We start from the raw sequence: 24,067 nt of genomic DNA, 5'->3' as shown, positions 1-24,067 counted from the left end.
ATGCAGGTCAAGAAGCAACAGTTAGAACCAGACATGGAACAACAGACTGGCTCAAAATTTAGAAAGGAGTATGTCAAGGCTGTATATTGTCACCCTGCTTATTTAACTTACATGTGGAGTACATCATGAGAAATGCTGGGCTAGATGAAACACAAGCTGGAATCAATATTGCAGGGAAATATATCAATAACCTCAGATATGCAGATGAAACCACCCTTATGGCAGAAAACAAAGAAGAACTAAAGAGCCTCTTGATGAAAGTGAAAGAAGAGAGTGAAAAAACTAGCTTAAAACTCAGCATTCAAATACTAACATCATGGCATCTGGTCCCATCACTTCATGGCAAATAGATGGGGAAACAATGGAAACACTGAAAGATTTTATTTTCTTGGGCTCCAAAATCACTGCAGATGGTGATTGCAGCCATGAAATTAAAAGATGCTTGCTCTTTGGAAGGAAAGTTATGACCAACCTAGACAGCATATTAAAAAGCAGAGGCATTACTTTGCAAACAAAATTCCATATAGTCAAAGCTATGGTTTTTCCAGTAGTCATGGACATGTGTGAGAGTTGGACCATGAAGAAGGCTGAGTCCTGAAGAACTGATGCTTTTGAACTGTGGTGTTGGAGAAGACTCTTTAGAATTGCTTGGACTGCAAGGAGATCAAACCTGCCAATCCTAAAGGAAATCAATCCTGACTATCCATAGGAAGGACCTATGCCAGAAGCTCCACTACTTTGGTCAGCTGATGCAAAGAGCTGACTCATCGGAAAAGACCCTGATGCAGGGAAAGATTGAAGGCAGGAGGAAAAGGGGATGACAGAGGATGAGATGGTTCGATGGCATTACCCACTCAATGGACATGAGTTTGAGCAAGCTCTGGGAGTTGGTGATGGAGAAGGAAGTCTGGTGTGCTGCAGTCCATGGGGTCACAAAGAGTCAGACATGACTGAGTGACTGAACTGACCTGAACTGATGAGGAAGACATTCCTTACTTGTGAAATGCTCTTAGCTAGAAGTCTCTGGATTAGGATTGTCAAAGGAAGAATAATGTTTCCCCAAAGTTACCCATTCTCTAATATTCTGAAGGCATAAAGATCAACTTTGTCAAGCAAGTATTCCAGAATGCATTTCTTTCTTCAGGGCTATATTAACCCTGTAAGGCATAGTCTCTAACGAACTTCAGCATCCTCACAGCCTACGTGTCATCATGCTGGTTCACTGTACTGACAATGTCATGCTATCTGAACTTGATGGGCAAACAGGTCACGTACCCAAGATGCTCTAGTAAGAGATGTATACCAGAGGATTGTCAACAAGCCTGACAGCAGGGAACTGCCACTTCTGTAAAGTTTTGAGGGATCCAAAATCCTAGGGTTCAGTTCAGTTCAGTTCAGTCGCTCAGTCATGTCCGACTCTTTGCGACTCCATGAATCGCAGCACACCAGGCCTCCCTGTCCATCACCAACTCCCGGAGTTCACCCAGACTCATGTCCATGGAGTCAGTGATGCCATCCAGCCATCTCATCCTCTGTCGTCCCCTTCTCCTCCTGCCCCCAATGCCTCCCAGCATGAGTCTTTTCCAATGAGTCAACTCTTCTCATGAGGAGGCCAAAGTACTGGAGTTTCAGCTTTAGCATCATTCTTTCCAAAGAAATCCCAGGGCTGATCTCCTTCAGAATGGACTGGTTGGATCTCTTTGGAGTCCAAGGGACTCTCAAGAGTCTTCTCCAACACCACAGTTCAAAAGCATCAATTCTTTGGCGCCCAGCCTTCTTCACAGTCCAACTCTCACATCCATACATGACCACAGGAAAAACCATAGCCTTGACTAGACGAAACTTTGTTGGCAAAGTAATGTCTCTGCTTTTGAATATGATGTCTAGGTTGGTCATAACTTTCCTTCCAAGGAGTAAGTGTCTTTTAATTTCATGGCTATGTCACAATCTGCAGTGATTTTGGAGCCCCCAAAAATAAAGTCTGACACTGTTTCCACTGTTCCCCACCTATTTCCCATAAAGTGATGGGACCAGATGCCATGATCTTCGTTTTCTGAATGTTGAGCTTTAAGCCAACTTTTTCACTCTCCATTTTCACTTTCATCAAGAGGCTTTTTAGTTCCTCTTCACTTTCTCTAAATTAAAAGATAAAACTTATTGTACCTTATACCTCCTACCACTAAGCACAACGCACAACGCTCAGCACTTAGTAGGGCTCTTTGGATTTTGGAGGTAAGATATGTTGGACTTTGGAAAACTGATCCCACATATCAATCAAGTAAGCAACTAAAGGCTGCCAGTTCCTTGTAGGGTCCAAATCAAAAGAAAGCTCTGCAGCAGATCCAAACTGAGTACAAGGGCTTTATTTTCTTGGGCTGTTTGACCCAGCAGGTATGGCTATATCAGAGTTCCCTGTGGAAGATGAAGTTGCTATATAGTCTCTAAAAAGCCCCAATAGAAGACTGACAGTACAGCTCCTGGGAGTTTAGAGCAGGGGCTTGCCCTTACAACAAAGGACTACTCACCACTCAACAAAAACTCCTGAAGAGCTAACAGGCCACAACAGAGATTGTGGTCCTGAGCACTGGACATCACTAAGTACACAACTTGAGCTCTTCATTAAATGTTTTGTGTTATCTGCTACAACAAGTCATAAGGTCAGTTGCCGGGAGCCAGCGTGAGGAACTCCGCCCATGGCAAAGGTCATGAGGAAGGAGACTCAGCATACGCAAAGGTGGGATCGAGCCTCAGGAGTCCCCCTGGAAATTCTCAAGCATCTACCCCCAAGATCAGAGTCTGCCTACTTTACTGCTTTGTGCTCTCACCTGCACCTCTGACTTTACGGGGGGCTGTCCACCACCACTTCTCTCTGAAAAAGAGTTAACTTACAGCTCCAGTTAATAAAGTTCCTGAGCGTGACAAGAGTGTTTCAACCTACAAATTCCTTTGGAAGTCCTCTAGCCTGCCTGAACAGGTTCTTCCGGCCACATGTGATTGTGCACAGCCTTCCAACCATGAGAGGCATGAGATGTTCTAAACTGTCTAAATACAGATTCCTTTGAGCAGTTAAAAGATTGATTAGAAATTGTATTGGTGAAGGGTTTTTCACTTGTTGGGCCAATGTTTGCTGCTAAGTTTCCATATCCCTTACCTACTGTGTCCCTGGCAGTGTACTGATTAATATAATTGGTGTATAGGAATGTAAGTAATAGCTTTAATGTTTGTAACCTTGGACCCTTGAGTTAATTCTTTTCTTGTTATAGCCCACCACACCTTTGCCCTATAGGAATGCAACTTTATCTAATGCTTTTGGAGGGTGGTGCCTGACTTTAGAATAATCACCTTTAGAGAAAAATAAGTTTTCTGAAGAAAGAGCCATAAAATGTTAACAGGCCTCCTGGCCAGAAGATGATGTAAATCACCTAAACTTTTGCATATGATAAGTTTGCAGGAAGAAAGCCTGGCTTCGATTAGGATCAAGGACTGCTGTCCTTGCATGACTCTACCCCTATCCCTTCCCTCATTATCCTCTATGCACAACTTAAGGTATAAAAACTACTTTGGAAAATAAAGTGCGGGCCTTGTTCACCGAAGCTTGGTCTCCCCATGTTGTTCTTTCTCTCACCTTCTGGCTGAATTCCCATCTGGAGCGTGGAGGCTCGTCAAGCCTACTAATTTTGCCTGGGCTTCTAAGATCCGATCAGGGAGGCCTTAGTGTCTCCTCTCCTTCAGGAAAACGGGAGGACGCCTGCGGCCTACGTAGGTGACTCAAATTCCTTATCTTGGAATTTTATTAGCTTTCCACGTAAACCAAGTTATTCAGCCTCTTTTCTCCACTGAATTTTCTCACTGAGCTATCCTTATTTGATCACTCTTTATATCTTTAATTCTATTGTATCCTGATCGCCAAAGCCGTCTCTCCTTTGAATTCCCTGGATCCACCAGGGCTGGACCCCGGCAGCCAGTAGCATTCCAAAGTACCAGAGAAGTGATGCACTCGGAATTAAACGGGTTTAGAGGGCAAGGATCAATTACATGATTGAGTGGCTCAGACTCTTAAGCAATCTATTTCAGTTGTAATAGCTTCACTCAGTCCACACTTAGGACCTCAAAGGGGCTTCCCTTTGAATTTGTTTTCCTTATAGCCAAGAGCAACAACAACAACAAAAGGAACCTAAACAAATGACAGTATGCACCAGAAAGTTAAAGAGGTCAATGTTCTCCCAGATCCTCTTGTTTTGTCTAATGAAACAGTCTCCTACTTGTCCCATGACTTGTACTTTCATCCCCCAATAATCTATTCACACAACATCCAAAGTGATCATTTTCAAGTGTGTATCAGACCATGCTGCCCCACTCACAAGCCTCTAATGACTGTTTCCCACTACATTCTAAATAAAACCTCAAGTGCTTACCACTGGCCAATAAGACCTGTATCATCTGGACCATGATCAGCTTCCTGACCTTATCTTTCTCCTTCATTCCTCCTGAGTCACCCCACCTTCTTGTTGTTCTTTGAACATGTTGTTCCCTTTTTCTAGAAATTTATTGCCCCTGCTCCAATATTTCTATGGCTTGCTTCCTTGCTTGACTTACATCTCTACTGAAATGTCACCTCTCAGTAAGATCTTCCCTGACATACCATCCACATCCCACCCTACCTCTGTATCGTTCATTAACTATCCTCACCACCACTTTTCACTAGTAAACTTATGTATCATTTGTTTACATCTCTTCCGTGAGAGAAGGTAACAAATTGCCCCATTAGTTGCTGGACGTAGAATAATGGACATAGAATAATGCCAGAACAGTACCTGGGATGTGGTAGTGGCTCAGTTAACATTCAATGAATGAATGAATGGACAAATAGAATGCTTCTGGTTTTGCAGTAACATCAGTAGCAAGATTCCATCATCTTTTTCTTTGAGACTTCCTCCCATTTAAGCTTTTCATTCAGCACAAAGGGATTTAAAAAATCTCTCTGATTGTATATTTAAACACTTTGGTTTGAAATTCCTTTTCTAAAACTACAACATTAATGTGCTCTTTGTGAATAATATAATTTAAAAAAAACAATAAGTTATCCCTCTCCAATCTCATTCTTACTTCACACCCCTAACTCAAGACATCAAAGTTTAAAAGTGATGTGTCTTATTCCATCTTTTCCCCATGAAAATGCAGGGAGTTAGCAATTTTCTAAGCACTGGTAATCTTAGTTTTTTAAAAATAAGATCATATATTGGTCTTCCCTTGTGGCTCAGTTGGTAAAGCATCTGCCTGCAATGTGGGAGACCTGGGCTCAATCCCTGGGTTGGGAAGATCCCCTGGAGAAGGGAAAGGCCACCCACTCCAGTATTCTGGCCTGGAGAAGTCCACAGACTGTATAGTCCTTGGTGTCTCAAAGAGTCGGACACGACTGAGCAACTTTCACTTTCACTATATATATTTACTACAATGCATTTTTCTCACTTAAGGGAACAAAATAATAAAAACAAGCCTTAGAACAATTACATAGAAACATACAAATAATTATATTCCTGTAAACTCATTACAAGATGAGCTTCACAAAATCTCTCAGTGGCTTCCAGCTAGAGAATAAGCACCATACATGTATTATCTGCTAGAAACGTTTGCAAATTTAAGTCCCAGTTGCCATCTGTGACAGCAGAAATATGAGACTGTTCAGAGTCTAAGTGGATGGCACCACAATCACGAGCCCCCAGGCCACACCACACTGTGGGGTTCACATTTGCACGCTGTGAGTGACAGCAGGTCCCCATTGATAGGTGACAACTAGACCCTCTGGCCAGGCTGCTACTTACACCACTTTTGACTGTGTGTTTAAACAGCTCTCCTCTGCCTCACAAGGTCACAGGTACCCAGGCTCCCCGATTATAAGCACAGACGGAAATCGGAGCAATGTATCCACTTGTGAATTTCATGCTCACTTTATTCAGATTCGGCAAAGGCCAATGTCTGGGTTCTCTTCCCAAAAACTTGTTCTAACTGGTCTATGGTGAGGACTAGCTGGTTCATATACATGTTAAGGGTTATAAGAAAAAATCCTTGATTTTGAAAAATGTTCATGATATTTTCATAAGTTACAAAGACATTCTGCATTTTCCCAGGCCTGGATTCAGAGCATCTCACATATATCCTCCTTGAGCTTACATATATCATCACTTTCCCAATTTAGACCTCCAGCCTGGAGCCCCAGTAGGTGACTGGGTAAGGTTGGGCTCCAAATGGTTACTCCAAAGCATACTATAAGCATGTCTTGCTCTGCTGCTTTTTATTTATTGTTCTACTGCTTTCATATCCTAGTACTAAAGGAATGGAGAAAATGTATAAGAATGAAGCACACAGGCCTCTGAGGATTTGTGAGTCTGAGCACATCGAGTCTTAAGCTTCATGGATCATACTGCTAAGTAAGCACAAGTTGTGTCACTCTCTCTGCCTAGTCTAGCATTTGAAAAGGACCTTCTGGAAAATATATTCCATATTCTACCCACCCTAGACACTAGCCCACAGGTACCCCTTGAAGAGCACCCCATGGTTGGGAAAAAGTTCAAGTTATAGATAAGTGAGTATGTATCAATGAGTCTGAAATTATACTGAAAAAGTCATACTGTATTGATTTTATTTCAAAGAATCCCTTCTGTGATTTTCATCAAGCCTGCCTGACTAATCCAGAGCCAGGCAAGCACAATACCTTCCAATCAGTGACCAATTAATTACATTAATGCAATTCATTAATTATATTGCGATAGGCATGCATTTATATGCCTATATAAAGATAGGCATATTGTTATTCTTTAAAACAATTTTAAAGTATGATAGTGACCAACAATTATTGCCACTGAATTATTGCCTATGGTTTTCCAATGTTAAAAAATAAAGGTATAGAGCTGTAATTGGAGAGTATGATTCCATTCTTATAAAATTTCACTTGTTTGTATGTGGCTATGTGTACACATATATAGAAAGACATCCAGAAGGATGTCATTCATTGAACAAATACTTTCTATGCCAGACACTGTTCTATGTGCTGACAATAATTACAGAGGACAAACCAAATCAACATCTTCATGGAGTTAAATTTTATACTAACAAGAAAACAAAAAACAAATAACGGAAGCACACAGAAAATATTTCAAATAGTGGTGAATAGGTGCTTTGATGAGAAATAAAGCCAAGTATGCTGGACTGCACTCTTGCCACCTTGACTGAGGCTAAGAATTACATTTCCCAGAATTCCTTTCCCTCTAGGGCCACTGGTTAATAGCAGACCTAAAAGGGAACCTGAATGATGTTTAGGAGGCAGAAATGAAGCAGCAGCCAGTGCTGTCCAAGGGCCATGGCCACCACAGTGACTGGCAGATATACGTACACCCGTAGGCTGCAGCTTGCGGCTTGTCACCCCTCTACTGGACCTGCAGACAGACAGCAGCCATGACCCAAGCCCCAGCACTGCACCACAATGCCCTGGGAGGCATTCTACTACTACCCCTGAGCATTTTTACTCTCCACCCGCTTAGATGACCATTCTACACCACTCCCTCTTCCCTCAAACCCTGAACTCTCCTGCCTCTCTACCCCCTCACTTCCTGTTTCACTGAGAAGTGAGAGAACTTCCACAAGTCCACATAACTATATCTAATAAAAGATCACCCAAATGTCCTGCCTTCCTTTCTATGACAAAGATTGGCTAGAAGTTCATCCATTCTTTTTCCTTCCTAAAAGCACAAACCTGCATTTCTCAGCCTTCCTTCTCACTGGGTTACAGCACGAATGGAAATGAAAGGAATAGGGGTGAAATTAATGAAAGCCATTTCTCCATTTGGCCCCTAAAGTCTTCATTGAGATTCTTGGCTCACAGTCTTTCTGACCCTTGCATGATTGGAAGTGCTGGAGTCCAGGACTGCAGAGCCACACCATGGGAGAAACTCCAATTCCAGAATCACCACTTGGAAGAGTGCTGCCCAGGACAGAGGTCTGTCCTCAGAGGACTGTAGTATGAACAAGGAATACACTGCTGATTATTTTACAGTATCTTATAGGCTGACTACTATACCTCTGTCTTTGCAGATGAACTGCCCAATTTTTCCCCCTCTACTAGGTCAATCCCAGCATATAAACATGCTCTGATATCTCCCATCTCTAACAATGACAAATTAATGATTTTATCTAGGTGATGGGACTTTTAAAATAAATTTTTCCTTTTTCCTTTCTTTGCCCTGAATTGCTTAAATGAATCCATTTTACAAGAAACACTTTACATCTATTAGGATGGTTACTATCAAAATAAAAATAAAAATGGAAAATAAGTATTGGCAAGGATACGGAGAAACTGCAACCCTGGTGCACTGTTGGAAGGAATGTAAAATGGTGCAGTCATTATAGAAACATTATGGCAGTTTCTCAAAAAACTAAACATAAAATTACCATCAGTTCAGTTCAGTTCAGTCACTCAGTTGTATTCGACTCTTTGAGACCCCATGAATTGCAGCACGCCAGGCCTCCCTGTTCATCACCAACTCCCGGAGTTCACTCAAACTCACGTCCATCAGGTCAGTGATGCCATCCAGCTATCTCATCCTCTGTCGTCCCCTTTTCCTCCTGTCCCCAATCCCTCCCAGCATCAGTCTTTTCCAATGAGTCAACTCTTCGCATGAGGTGGCCAAAGTACTGGAGTTTCAGCTTTAGCATCAGTCCTTCCAAAGAACACCCAGGGCTGATCTCCTTTAGAATGGACTGGTTGGATCTCCTTGCAGTCCAAGGAACTCTCAAGTCTTCTCCAACACCACAGTTCAAAAGCATCAATTCTTCAGCGCTCAGCTTTCTTCACAGTCCAACTCTCACATCCATACATGACCACAGGAAAAACCATAGCCTTGACTAGATGGAGCTTTGTTGGCAAAGTAATGTCTCTGCTTTTGAATATGCTGTCTAGGTTGGTCATAACTTTCCCTCCAAGGAGTAAGCGTCTTTTAATTTCATGGCTGCAATCACCATCTGCAGTGATTTCGTTTTCTGAATGTTGAGCTTTAAGCCAACTTTTTCACTCTCCACTTTCACTTTCATCAAGAGGCTCTTTAGTTCCTCTTCACTTTCTGCCATAAGGGTGGTGTCATCTGCATATCTGAGGTTATTGATATTTCTCCCAGCAATCTTGATTCCAGCTTGTGCTTCTTCCAGCCCAGCATTTCTCATGATGTACTCTGCATATAAGTTAAATAAGCAGGGTGACAATATACAGCCTTGACGTACTCCTTTTCCTATTTGGAACCAGTGTGTTGTTCCATGTCCAGTTCTAACTGTTGCCTCCTGACCTGCATATAGGTTTCTCAAGAGGCAGGGCAGGTGGTCTGGTATTCCTATCTCTTTCAGAATTTACCGTATGATCCAACAATTTGACTTCTAGGTATATACCCAAAAGAATTGAAAGAAGGATCACGAGAAGATATTTGCAGACCCATGTTAATAGCAGCACTGTTCACAACAGTCAAAAAGGAAAAACAACCCAAGTGTTCAAATGTCCATTGACAGATGAATGGCTAAGCAAAATACAGTATATACACGCTGTTCATGTTAAATGCAAACTGACCAAATCTCAAAATTCCCTAGGCAGACAAAACCGCTTAAAGCAAATAGGTGAAACAATTTAGGCTACTCTTTAAAACAAGTGGAACTTAACTTGGTCATTGAAAAACATAATCAAAACTTAAGTTGCTCCCCTAAAGTGGCATAAAGTAATGACTTGTAACCAATCCTGTATCATCAGGAACTCTAATCCTATAACCAATCGTTGTAAAGAATTAATAGTCTCTGCATTTTCACTATATAAGCTGTTTTATAACAATATACCTCTGTACTTCATTAACTCTTGGTTTGAGAGCTCTCAGTTTGTGAACTGTATTGTATGTGCAATAAATTCTCACTAAATACTAAAAAACAAACAAAAACCAGAAAAAAAAAAATGCTATCACCTCTGGAGAAGTTCTTTGAAATACATGACATTACCAGTGATTTCTTTTCCCACGCTGGGCATTCCCTGGGGCTCCTCCATTCATTCATCAGTGTTCCTGAAGCCTGACTCTCAGAACCTTCTTGCTGCAGTCTCTCCATTCTTTGAGCAAACACAAAGAATGTTAGGAAATGGAAAGAGACACAGGGCAGCTCCTTCCTTTCTGAGAGCTAGTATTCCCTGCTGCTGTTGCTGCTAAGTCACTTCAGTCGTGTCCGACTCTATGCGACCCCATAGATGGCAGCCCACCAGGCTCCCCTGTCCCTGGGATTCTCCAGGCAAGAACACTGGAGTGGGTTGCCATTTCCTTCTCCAAGGCATGAAAGTGAAAAGGGAAAGTGAAGTTGCTCAGTCCTGTCCAACTCTTAGCGACCCCATGGACTGCAGCCCACCAGGCTCCTCCGTCCATGGGATTTTCCAGGCAAGAGCACTGAAGTAGGGTGCCATTGCCACAGTATAATCCAGGTGATATTCATCAACAGGTGCTTCTTCTCAAAACCAGGGGCACACTCTCTTCACCTGGTGCCTTTCTTTTCTGTCCCTCCACCATCAAAACTACATATATGATTTCATTCATATATATATGCGTGCATGCTAAGTCACTTCAGTCATGTTCAACTCTGTGCAACACTATGGACTGTAGCCCGCCAGGCTCCTCTGTTCATGGGATTCTCCAGGCAAGAATAGTGGAGTGGGCTGCCGTGTCCTCCCAGGTGATCTTCCCCACCCAGGGATCGAACCCGCGTCTCTTACGTCTCCTGTATTGAAAGGCAGATTCTTTACCACTATCACTAATTTAACTATATGACTGAATACACGATACATGATTGATTCAACTAATTTACAACTTGGAAATTTCAAATAAATTCTATTTAACTCCATCCAAATCAATGAATCATTGCTTCCCTGGTGGCTGAGAGGTCAAAGCGTCTGCCTGCAATGTGGGAGACCTAGGTTCGAACCCTGGGTGGGGAAGATCCCCTGGAGAAGGAAATGGCAACCCGCTCCAGTATTCTTGCCTGGAGAATCCCATAGATGGAAGATCCTAGTGGGCTACAGTCCACGGGGTCGCAAAGAGTCGGACACGACTGAGCGACTTCACTTTCACTTTCAAATCAATGAATTATCTTTTCTTGGGTTTATAACCCAAAACTTTGACACATCTGCTGCTGCCAAGTCGCTTCAGTCGTGTCCGACTCTGTGCGACCCCACAGATGGCAGCCCACCAGGCTCCCCCGTCCCTGGGATTCTCCAGGCAAGAACACTGTGGTGGGTTGCCATTTCCTTCTCCAATGCATGAAAGTGAAAAGTCAAAGTGAAGTCGCTCAGTCGTGTCTGACTCTTAGCGACCTCATGGACTGCGGCCTACCAGGCTCCTCCGTCCATGGGATTTTCCAGGCAAGAGTACTGGAGTGGGCTGCCATCGCCTTCTCCATTGACACATCTAGCTCTTAAAAAGAGAGAGAGAGAGAGAAAAAAAAAAAAAAAACTCTTTTCACTTTCCAGGCTTAATTTTAAAACTCTAAAGAGAAAGTGTTTTCTAAACGGAAACAAATCGGTTCCTTCACATAATCATTTCAGTAATGGACATTAGCTGCTTTTGTATACACACTTCACAAAAGTACCTCTTTAGGGGAGAATTTTTAACTGTCTGCCAGTCCTGAAAGCAAGATTTTCTGCTTCATTTGGGCATGGATCGAGGCATCTGCGGTTTTCCTAAATGTTTCAGTGCAGGCTGAGCAGTGCCCAAGGTACAACAGATTGACTGGTTACTGCAGAAATTCTGAAGAATGTCAGCCTGTCATCCAACCCTCGCTTGTTATTCAGCCAGAAGTCTATTTGCTGTCAGTCTTCAGGGGTATAGAATAATTTTAGGACAAAACAAGTCAGACAATCCCCTGCCGCCCTGAAGGATCCTGCTGTCAGGAGTGACTCCGGGCCACACCAAATGTCACCCCTAAGGAAACAAACAAGAATCTGGAGAGCAGAGGTGGCAGCTGCCTGCATTTCAGTGGCATTTTTCTCATAAGATTATTGGCTAAAACTTCATGTTAAAAAAAAAAAAAGCCTGTAAGGTAATCACTTTTAATTTTTTTTTAGCCACCTGAATTTAATTTGCTTTAATTTCAACTCATAAAAGAGTTTAATGAGAACCATGGAACTTTATCTAGCATATACTATAGCGGGGGAGGGGGCCGAGAAACTGTATCTTCACCACATGCTTCAGAGTTTGCATCCAGCAGAGATGATGATCCCAAATGCAGGGGTAGGCACATTCTCATGTAAAACACAGAGGAATATGCCTACAGGTCCCCAGGTTTCTTATTAGAGTTAATCAATTTCCATGCAGTCAGTCAACAGGTATGAATTGAACATCTGCTATGTATCGAACTTGAGGATTTGGAAGAAACAAAGCATTGAGTTGGATTTGAATCAGAAACAGCCAGGGGCATCTTTATTCCAATACCAGCAGCTGCAGGGGAAAAGAGCAAGCAGAATGGATTTCTTTCCTCCCAAAGTTTTATGGAATATAGTTATATATTAGGAGAACAAAGGGAAAGGGGAAAAAGCTGGAAAGATAGGTTGTTTACAGCTCACGTGTAATATGGCATCTGTATTATTATACTATCATTATACTATTTCTTATAAAAAACATATATTAATCCAAGTTAACCTCATATGTTCTACAAACTTTTAGCTTTAAAACAAGCCTTAGGATTAAGAGCTAGATTGTCTAGCTGAGACAGGATCTCAGTTTGACCTTAAGAGTCTTTATGTCTTTGCACTGAATGTCAGGAAAACACCACAGAGAAGACAAGTTTAATCTTATCTAAGTCTTTGTCAGTCTAATTAATCAATTAATATGATTCTGGGTTTAGCTTACGAAGTCAAAGACACCCTTCAGCCTTCCCCATCCTTATCAGTGCACAGAAAGGTAATTGAAAGCCCACGATCTGAATACACAAAGTGATGGAGCCCAAGGCCACTGTTTTCTTTGCAAATCTCAATACCTATACTGGCTTGTAGTCAGGGCTAAGTAAGAAGAGATTTATATGCAATTTCATTTCCCAGTTTTCTTCTGAAACAAAAGACAATCCACTTTCTGATTCCACAGATTCTGATTCTATATCCCAAACAGATACTGGCTCAGGATTTGTTCCCTAACCTTAATAAGCTCTGGGGGTGGGGAGGGGGGGAAATCTAATATATTTAAGACAATGAGAAGTCAGCTAAGGATTTAACTGTGGAGCCCTGAGTAAAATAGGACATCAGAATAAAGGGATTCTTCTGGCTAGAAGAGGTGGAAAAGATGGGTTTGAGCTGTGTCCTACCTCAGTTACTTCATCTGGTTTCCCCACTTTCATCGACCCATCCAGATGAGTTTGTTCATGGACTTACTTCCTCCTTAGTAATATCTTTCCTAAAGAGAGACATTACCCTCCTAAATGATGTAAGAGTCTGCAATGTGCACAAACCAATTTTTTTTTTTTAATTCTTTAAAGCCTATCTGTTTAATGGAGGCTCCCTTCTTTCCACTGTTGCCTCTGAATCTCTATTATTTTGAACAAAATAATTTTAGATTGTATTAGAAAATATATAACAAAGAGCTGCAGGTTCCTGTCTCTCTGCCAGCATCCATCAGGGCCTCCCACAACCCTGACTGGCTCCCATCCTTAAGGGAGTAAGACCTAGAGGGGGTGCTGACGGCCCACGGTCAAGGGCTCGAGCAGGGCCTGGTGACCCCAGAACACCTGGAGACAAGGGAGTTTCTGCATACCTTGCATCAGACCTTGCCTAATGGGTGGAGCTTATCCACAGTGCGGTGGGAACAGCCTGTGAAGACCTGAAGTCTCAGGTCCCTGTGACTCCCCAGCAGCACATGAGCACTGCAGCTTGTCGGCCTGGATGTCTTGGAGGGCGAGTGGGCTCACCTGTGTGACATCAGGACCACATGCTCTCCATGCACTGCCTGCTAGAAATCAACATCCAGCAACAGCCCTCTGAACAGACACACACTGCTAAGTTCTAGAAACACCCATAAAACCTTTAAGTACCTGCAACAAAGTCCAGCTGAAGCAGATTTTCCAAGAGCCCTGGCACCAGCTGTCCAGCCTCTCTAACTATGTTGTTTTATCATTTTCTCTTTGGTCCGTCCTTTCCTTGATTTCTGTATAGGATTCTCTATCTTAAGGTGTACTGCCATTTTTATTTGTTTCTGCTTTAAAATTAAATTATATTTGGGAGAATGGCATTGAAACATGTATAATATCATATATGAAACGAATTGCCAGTCCAGGTTCGATGCATGATACAGGATGCTTGGGGCTGGTGCAATGAGATGACCCAGAGGGATGGTACGGGGAGGGAGGTGGGAGGGGGGTTCAGGATGGGGAATACATGTATACCCATGGTGGATTCATGTTGATGTATGGCAAAACCAATACAATATTGTAAAGTAATTAGCCTCCAATTAAAATAAATAAATTTATATAAAAAAATAAATAAAAAAATAAAATTAAATCTCTTGTTGAGCCATTGTAAAGAAAATATTAAATATATTTGGGTTTCTTTTTTTTTTTTAAAGGAAATTTTGTAATAAAGTATACAGATTAAAACCTTAGCAATAACTATTTCCAGGCCAAGAAAGGGAAAATGTATAGGGGCTATGGAAGACTTGATTAATTCAGCCCCAAAATAGAAAATAAAAATGTACTAAAGAAAAAGAAGGATTGAGAAAAAAGTGGTTAAATTATCACTTACATACAATATGATTGGCTACATTCAAAATTTAACAGACTCTGACTACAAGAATATCATGTATTCCATTATAGCTAATCTATTAGAATTAAGAACCAGGTTCAGCAAAGGTGCTGAATTAAAGACCAACCAAATTTATACAATTACATCCTTATATAACAGCCCACCGATAATAAAAGATAAAAAGAAAATATATGATATTAACAAAAGAATAAAAAAAATCTTAGGAACTTAAACATAAACATAAGCATCCATGTACAACTTTTATTAGTGTTAGTCACTCAGTCGTATCCGAAGATTTGCGACCACATGGACTATAGCCCACCTGTTTCCTCCATCCACAGAATTCTCTGGGTGAGAATATTTGAGTGGGTTGCCATTTCTTTCTACAGGGGATCTTCCCAACCTAGGGATAGAACCCAGGTCTCTCACATTGCAGACAGGCTCTTTACCGCCTGAGCCACAAACTGTTATTAAGAAATTTGCAAAAGTATCTCAAAGGATATAAAAAAAGATGAATAAAAGAAATGCACAGTTAGCACTCTTCCTCAGAGGCAAAGCCCCACCCCACCCCCCAACTTTCCAGACCTATTCTCTGCAGATACAGGTCAATGAGACTAGATATCTAACTATTCCTTGAAAATTTGCTTTATTGTTTAACCAGGCATATAGAATTCTATAATGTAGCATCATTTATTTCATCAGTTCCTCTTAATGGACATTTAGATTATTTCTAGGTTTTTGCAACTGTAAGTAATTCTGCCATAAACATCCTTGTGCATTCAACCATGTCCTTGTGTTATTTCTTTCTCAGGTCAAATTCCAAGAAGTCAAACTGCTGGTCCAAGAAGGTGGATAAGATGTGGGGGTTCACATTAGAGATGACTACTAGGGATGTTTCGCTGAGCTGTTTTCATCTAGTATTTTCACCTGACGAGATAATCAGAAATCTATCAGGGATTGTGTAGAAGGGAGAATGGGAAACCAAATTAGGAATATTTCAGGTAATAAAATATAAGACCAAAATAAATTAAAAGGACAGAGATTTTTTCATCAGTTTAGTTCAGTCACTCAGTCATGTCTGACTCTTTGTGACCCCATGGACTGCAACACTCCAGGCTTCACTGTCCATTACCAACTCCCAGAGCTTACTCAAACTCATGTCCATCGAGTCAGTGATGCCATTCAACCATCTCATCTTCTGTTTTCCCCCTTCTCCTCCTGCCCTCAATCTTTCCCAGCATCAGGGTCTTTTCTAACGACTCAGTTCTTCACATCAGGTGGCCAAAGTATTGGAGTTTCAGCTTCAGCATCAGTCCTTCCAATGAATATTCAGGACTGATTGCCTTTAGAATTGACTGGTTGGATCTCCTCGCAGTCCAAGGGACTCTGAAGAGTCTTCTCCAACACTGCAGTTCAAAAGCATCAATTCTTCTGCCCTCAGCTTTCTTTATAGTCCAACTCTCACATCTGTACATGACTACTAGAAAAACCATAGCTTTGACTAGATGGAACTTGTCAGCAAAGTAATGTCTCTGCTTTGTAATATGCTGTCTAGGTTGGTCATAGCTTTTCTTCCAAGGAGCAAGTGTCTTTAAATTTCATGGCTGAAGTCACCATCTGCAGTGATTTTGGAGCCCAAGAAAGTAAAATGTGTCACTGTTTCCATTGTTTCCCTATTTGCCATGAAGTGATGGGAATGGATGCCAGATTTTTTATAGGTTCCTCTAATAAGGAAATACAGGAAGATAGAAAAACAGATGCAAGCCTTGATCCTCTAAATTTTGCTAGAAACCAGGGGTAATATTTGTTTATCCTCTATGAGATTTGCTGTAACTGGTGACTTCACTGTTACTTTAGCTAACCCTGTCTGCTTCTATGTAGTTACCTGCAGCAAAGTTTCTTTAAAGCCGACAAACAGGTAGGAGAGCTGGGGAACATGCATCTCAAGTCAAAGAGGTCAATGTGGTGAGCTGAAAACCCAGGTGATAGAGGGGGCAAGGAGGATGTGAGGAGAGGGTGGAGGCTGAGCTTCAGGCCTGCAGCATGGACACTGGGCCAGTGGGGACTGCACGGAACTCTAGTCACTCGGCTCCTTCCACCAGCATTTACTGAGACCCTACCATGCGCACAGTGCCATTCTAGGTGTGGAGAGTAGAGCAGTGAACAAAGCAGACAAAAACTTCCCTTTTAGGCTGCTAATGTTGTGGATTAGAGTGCAGAGTGGTAAAAAAGAGAATAATGGGCACATTTTACAATCTGTTAAGTAATCAATGTAGTTAGTAGAAAAATAGAGAAGATAGCAATTTTAGATTCAGTGTCCAGAGGTGCCCTCACTAAGCAAGTGCCATTTTAGTAAAGATTAGGAAGAAGTAAGTAGGTGTGGCGTATGATTATCTGGGCAAATAGCATCAAGGCAGAGAAAACAAAAAGTGCAAAGGCCCTAAGGTATAGCATGACTGTGACACAGAGAAACTGCAAAAATGCAGTGTTATTGGGGCAGTCATCAATTCTCATTTTTCAGAAGTTTTTGCCTTTAATCAGATAAAGGAAGTTCTAGGAAGATGCCTTTCTGTGTTTGTTGATTTTCATTTGCCTCTAGCTCAAAATAACTTTCACGCCAAATAGCATATTTGAGGGTAGCACATTTCTGGTTCCTTTGCAAGCAGAATGGAAAACAAAATCCTACCACTTTGTTGCTATACCTTTATCAATTCAGATCCTTGCCTTTCACATACATACAGGTCCTAAGTGCTGCAGAATCTTGCTGATTCTGCTTTAAGCTTAACAAGCTCTCAAGGCTGGGTCTGTAATGATTTATATACTGACAACTTAAAATATTCCCTAGCATTTCTGTTCTTTCAACCAGAAGATCTCCATAGACTCTTTCCCCATGCAAATTTAATTGGCTGTTAGACAAAGTAACAAGCATGAAGTTGTAGAAAGGTCATTCAAAGCAAGGCCAGGTTCCTCCAAGATGCTCCTTTTGGGGAGAGGGTGCATCTGAATTATCACTGCATTTCTCTTCACTTATCAAAGTAGGACAAAGAGCTTTTGTTGGTAGCAAAATGCTACCAAAATCCTGGGTGATTTTCAGTGGTAAGACAGCCATTTCAGGAGAGAACAGTCTTTTCTCTCTTGTCATGAGAATGGAAAATTTCCAATTACCCTAGTGAGAGAAGGAAGCTGTTCTGACCAAGTTCTCACAAGTCATTGGTCACTCTAACTTTTAATTCATTTATCCAAAGCATATTCACTGAAGGTCATATTACCAAAATGGTCCAAAGCTAAACTCAAGTCCCCAGTAGACATGTAAAGCTCATAATTCATGATGAAATGTCTACTGTCATTCTTAAATTGCTTGGGGACAATATTCCAGGCTTTTTATTGGAACCCAATTAAAGAGAGGCATTGATCAGCACAGGGAATATTGTAGAGGATTTTTCTTCCCCTTCTCCCACCTTTCAGGTCTCCCAGCTTATAAGCTAATTGGGAAAGTAATATATAGAAGAACTATAAAAATTTATAAAGCATATGCATATTAAATATTGACATAAGACAACAATATAATATATATCACAAGATTATATATATGGGCAAATAATATGATATTGTACATTCACAGGAGGGAGAGATCTTTGTGGGTTGGAATATGCTGGCAGGGGGAGGGAAGATCATGGTGGAGATTTGGGAAATTCAGGTGGTTGCAAAATGTTCAGAAAGGGCAGACAAAGCATCAGGAAAGATTGTTCTTAAAAGGGCAGATAATGATGGTTCCCCAGGAGCCTGAGAAAATACTTGGGGGAACTTGGGTTATCCCCCAAAATGGGTGTGCCCTCCTGACTTTCAATGGGTAGAGGTTGGGGACGCTAAGACCACTCTGATACCCAGGAAGTGCCACGCCAGGGAGAACTGTTCCCCCAAGCACTCCACCAGTCCCTCTCAGTTCAGAAACATTACAGAATCATAAGAAAATGTTCCACGAGTAAAGGTTTACATTTTAAACAATAACAAGCAAGCCATTAAATGTTTTGGAACAAACAGATAACTCTTTCCCACTCACCTCCTGAATAGGTATAAATTATTTCCAAAAAGTTTGTGGAAAACTGTAAGATTTTCCTCTGTGGCAGGCCAATGCTGAATTCCCACTTAAAGGATTCTAAGGGTTCAGGCCAACAAATGTCTCCTTAAATCAGTGGTCACCTCAAAAAAACCTGTAACTTTGTTTGGCATATTTAATGTACTATATGTGTGTGCATGCTCACTCAGTCATATCTGATTCTTTGCGACCCTTTGGACTGTAGCCCACCAGGCTTCTCTGTCCATGGGATTTTACAGACAAGAATACTGGGATGGGTTGTCATGCCCTCCTCCAGGGGACCTTTCTGACCCAGGGATCGAACCTTCAACTCATGGCTCCTGCACAGGCAGGTGGGTTCTTTACTACTGAGCCACCAGGGAAGCCCCTTAATGTATTATGATTTCTGTTAAAAACAAAGAAAACTTAAAATTTAAGGATAAGGTAAAAAGTTAATAGTCATTTCTAATTTTCTTTTGACATCTTATAGAATTAGATAAGCTGACTTTTTCAGGCAAGAAAATGGCGAAGCCCTGGCCGTGCCTTCAGAAAAGACACTGTCTCCTCCTGCCCAGACTGGTGGCCACTGACAGTGAGCGTTTATGGAGAGAACCATGATCTCTGGCAGATATGTGAATTTGATCATGCCCCATCCACAGTTACTTGTTATGAATTGTTGCTTTACACATAGTTTTGAACTTTCCACTATGAAGGTATATTTGCTAATCCAGAAGAATATTTATTTGAAAGTTTGTTAGTCTGATTTATATTAATAATAAGCATTTAGACATATGGTACATAGGCCTCCATTTGCACTCTTGCCTGGACCCTGAAAATATAAAATGAGACTATCCAGGCGTTCTCCTGTGTAAGAAGTCAAGTGCCAATGTGTGAGCATCCATGATGGGCCAGAAACTGACTCTAAATTGTCATTTTACTTAAACCTCCCAGCGATTTTATGAGGTTAAACAGATATATGAACAAACTGAGGATCAGAAAAGTTAACATCTTTGGCCAAGATCACATAGCTAATAAGCAAGGGCCTGGAACTCCAACAAAATCTTTCCAACCACAAAGCATTTTCTTTCCACTAGTTATGCCTCAATTTAATCCAGTGTTGATGCAGGTAAAAATGGCAGCTTAGCTGCTCTTCGCCTTCATTTTCATTTAGAATGGGGGAAATGAACCAACAACTGCCTCCTTATCCAAGCAGTGTCTCCTTGGAGAGACCCAGACTCTACAAGCATGTCTTTTCCAAGTTCCTTGTAATAGTAATAAGATGCTTTCCCAAGGATCCCAAGGTGCTCCTTGGAAGCTCCTTTGGCTTCTAGGAGTACCAACAGATAGTCTCAGTGCTGCAAATCAGGAGGACAAAACTGTTCCTCACTTGAAGATAAAGTAGAGGATAAGCAAACTGCTGGATGGGGAGTTGTGTTCTGAAGTTGTGTGTGTGTGTGTGTGTGTGTGTTTGTGTGTGTGTGTGTGTGTGTGTGAGAGAGAGAGAGAGAGAGAGAGAGAGAGAGAGAGAGAGAGGCATTCCTTTTACTGTTCAAAGACCACCAGCAAAAGCCAAGCTTGTGAAAAAATTCCTTCTGCTGACAAATATCAGAACCTTTTTAAGAGTTTTATTCTTCATATTTTAAAAGTAGCTTCTTTTTACTTTTAGCTCCACTGAAAAATGTAACTGTCAAAGAAGTGGATCCATTTTCCTATTACTTTTATTATCTTTCAAAACCACATATCTGGTCATGTTATTCCCCTACTTTAAAATGCTTCAGAGGGCGAGGGTGGGATGATACGGGAGACTGGCATTGAAACATGTATAATATCATATGTGAAATGAATCGCCAGTCCAGGTTTGATGCATGATACAGGATGCTTGGGGCTGGTGCTCTAGGATGACCCAGAGGGATGGTATGAGGAGGGAGGTGGGAGGGGGGGGTCAGGATGGGGAACACATGTACACCTGTGGCAGATTCATGTTGATGTATGGCAAAATCAATACAATATAGTAAAGTAATTAGCCTCCAATTATAATAAATAAATTTATATTAAAAAATAATAATAAAAAAAATAAAATGCTTCAGTAGTTCCAACCACCTAGTAGATCAAATCTAAGTTCTCTATGATGACATTCAAGGTCTTTTAATATCTGAATCAGGCCAATTACTTCATCTTCAGTGCTTGCCATTTCCTTCATGATCTATCCTTTAAAATAGGCCAAAAGAGGTGCCATGCCCCAAACAGGCCTCACCTTGTCACATCAAGGGCTTACACTGAGGTCCCTGTCTTGTTCATTATGCCTCAAAATTGTATTTATTCTTGAAGATGCATTTCAGAATAATCTATACACTAAAGCCTTCTCCAACCTAGACAAGTGACTATCAAGTTTTGAAATACAAACATAAATAAGGGAGTCTTAATATTGGATTGCTCAGTTTTACTTTGTCAAGTAAGAATACACACACACACACACCTATCATAATATATAGGGCAAGTTAGAAACAAAAAGGAAGCATATAATCTCAGAATAAATGACAATAAATGACACCTTGTCAAGTTAATAAATTTTCTTTTTATAAAAATCTCACTCATTAGGTTTTTCTTAATTTTCTCATTTGCCACAGGTAAACAAACCAACAAATAAGCCATGGACTTACATTTGAGAACTGTCCGAGACTGCAGATAGAATTATTTCATTAATTGTCTTCTAATGTCTGATGTCCAATGACTGATCAAAGAGTTCCTTCAGTTTTTTCCATAACACCTTATGAAAAACCCCAGTGAATATTTTGGCCAACCCAATACTTCATACAGATTTGCTATACTGAGTTGAAATTTTACTGAATCTCTTTTACTCTCTTCTCATTGAGTTTTGAATTTTTGAGTATAGGGATTATCATTGCTGCTGCTACTGCTAAGTCACTTCAGTCGTGTCCGACTCTGTGTGACCCCATAGACGGCAGCCCACCAGGCTCCCCCGTCCCTGGGATTCTCCAGGCAAGAACACTGGAGTGGGTTGCCATTTCCTTCTCCAATGCATGAAAGTGAAAAGTGAAAGTGAAGTCGCTCAGTCGTGTCCGACCCTCAGCGACCCCATGGACTGCAGCCTACCAGGCTCCTCCATCCATGGGATTTTCCAGGCAAGAGTACTGGAGTGGGGTGCCATTGCCTTCTCCGGGATTATCATTATTATTCTCCATATTCTAAGCATCTGGTACATCATAGGTGTTCAATGAATATCTGCTAAATTAATATTCATACAAGTGACTCTGCATGTAGAAGGTATGCCAAGGCAGACCAGTCCCCAAAATCTTCCTTGTCATTCTGGTTAAAGAATCAACTGCCACTGCATGAGACACAAGAGGTGCAGTTTGAATCCCTGGGTCAGGAAGATTTCCTGGAGTAGGAAATGGCAACCCCACTCAAGTATTCTGGAAAATCCCATGGACAGAGGAGCCTGGTGGGCTACAGTCCATGGAACCACAAAGAGTTGGACACAACTGAGCACAAGCATAGTTCCATTTTCAAATGTTTCTTATTATTGATATTTCCTGCACCATGTAATGTCATCTGTGAGACACTTCTCACACAAGGTGCTGAACAAAATGTCAAGCAATGTTCCCCTAGGTTATAATCATCCTCTCCTTTATCACCATCCTTTAAAGGCATGGGCTTCCCTGGTGGCTCAGATGGTAAAGAATCCTCCTGCAATGCAGCAGACCTGGGATCGATTCCTGGGTTGGGAAGATCCCCTGGAGGTGGGCATGGCAATCCACTCCAGTATTCTTACCTGGAGAATCCCTGTGGACAGAAGAGCCTGGTGGGCTACAGCCCATGGGGTCGCAAAGGGCTGGACACAACTGAGTGACAAGGCACAATTTAAAGGTGTCCTCTTCTGTGTAACCTTCCAGGGATTTTTACAAAATGAGCATTTCACCTGCTTTTTGTGGTCATTAGTTAGGATGGCTTAGGTTATAAATAATAGGAGTGCAACCCAAACTCAATTAAACAAAAAAGTAATTCATTGATTTATGTAACTGTAAAGTTTCTCGGCTAAAGCTTGACTCAATAGTTCACTGATGCCATTTTGAATCTAATTTCTCCTTATTTTGTACTTCTGCCTTCAGTGTGGTTTTATTCATCCAGCACTGGTTCCTTTCATGGTCTTGAGAGAAAGAGCTATCAGCATCTCCACACACTAGATACTTTTTATTCCTCATATTTCAAAAAAGAATTTTCCCTTCATTCCCACAAATTCAATCTAATAATAATTTAGGTTACCTGACCACATCTGAACCGAGGCTAGAGGAATAAAATGGAATGACTAATTACAATCTTAAGTTCTAACACTGAAGCTAGAACACAGAGATAGAGTCCACTTTCCAGGAAACATGTGAATTCCCACATGGAACCGTAGGGTTGCTGCAAAGAAATAGAGCAGTAGCAGTTGTTGGCCCAACTGTCCACTACGTTCTGTACAAGTGATCCTTTTCTGAAGATATAAGTATTCTCAAAACATTAGGACTTTCACAAATATGGTTATTTTAAAATCTTTCTCTCTCTTAAAGAAAATGATACCTTCCCCAAACTCTTATCCCACCCCCACAAAAAGCAGTCACATTATTCTTTCTTTAACAAAGTAGAATTTAAAGATCTCTTCTAGAAAAAAGATGGATGATGATAAAGGAGCTGTTTCAAGAGCTGACCCAGAAAGTAATGATTAATTATATTCTTTCAGGCTGAACTGTCCAATGTATTAATACTAGAGGGCATCATCTTTCTTCTAGTTTCTAAAGAGGCCAAAAGACTCTTTGCCTGTGGCAGTGAGATATGAATGGAAGGTTAGTCACTTGATCTTTCCACAGAAGCAATAATTCACTGCCTCCAAGAAGAGCTCTCCAAGGAAGCACATTTGAGGGACTATATAAAACCAGTCCTCTCATCTAAAATGGACAGATTCTTAGAAGCTGTTTTAATGATCACCTGCTTTTACCTGAAGAATTCAGATTGGCTACCCATTTAGACTAAATTCCCCTATGGACTAAATCAGATGAAGTATTATGATCTAAGAAATGACTAAAGTTTTCTTATCTTAAAGGGATAATAAGACTAAAATTTTGTCATAGAATTTTTAGTTAACTCAGATTTCAACTCCAGTTAGATTTTTAATTACCCTTGAAGTAAACTGATGTAGTAATGAC

This window comes from Bubalus kerabau, chromosome 10, assembly GCF_029407905.1.
Source record: "Bubalus kerabau isolate K-KA32 ecotype Philippines breed swamp buffalo chromosome 10, PCC_UOA_SB_1v2, whole genome shotgun sequence".
In the NCBI taxonomy this organism is placed as follows: domain Eukaryota; kingdom Metazoa; phylum Chordata; class Mammalia; order Artiodactyla; family Bovidae; genus Bubalus; species Bubalus kerabau.
Note: the sequence above shows the minus strand (reverse complement) of the source record.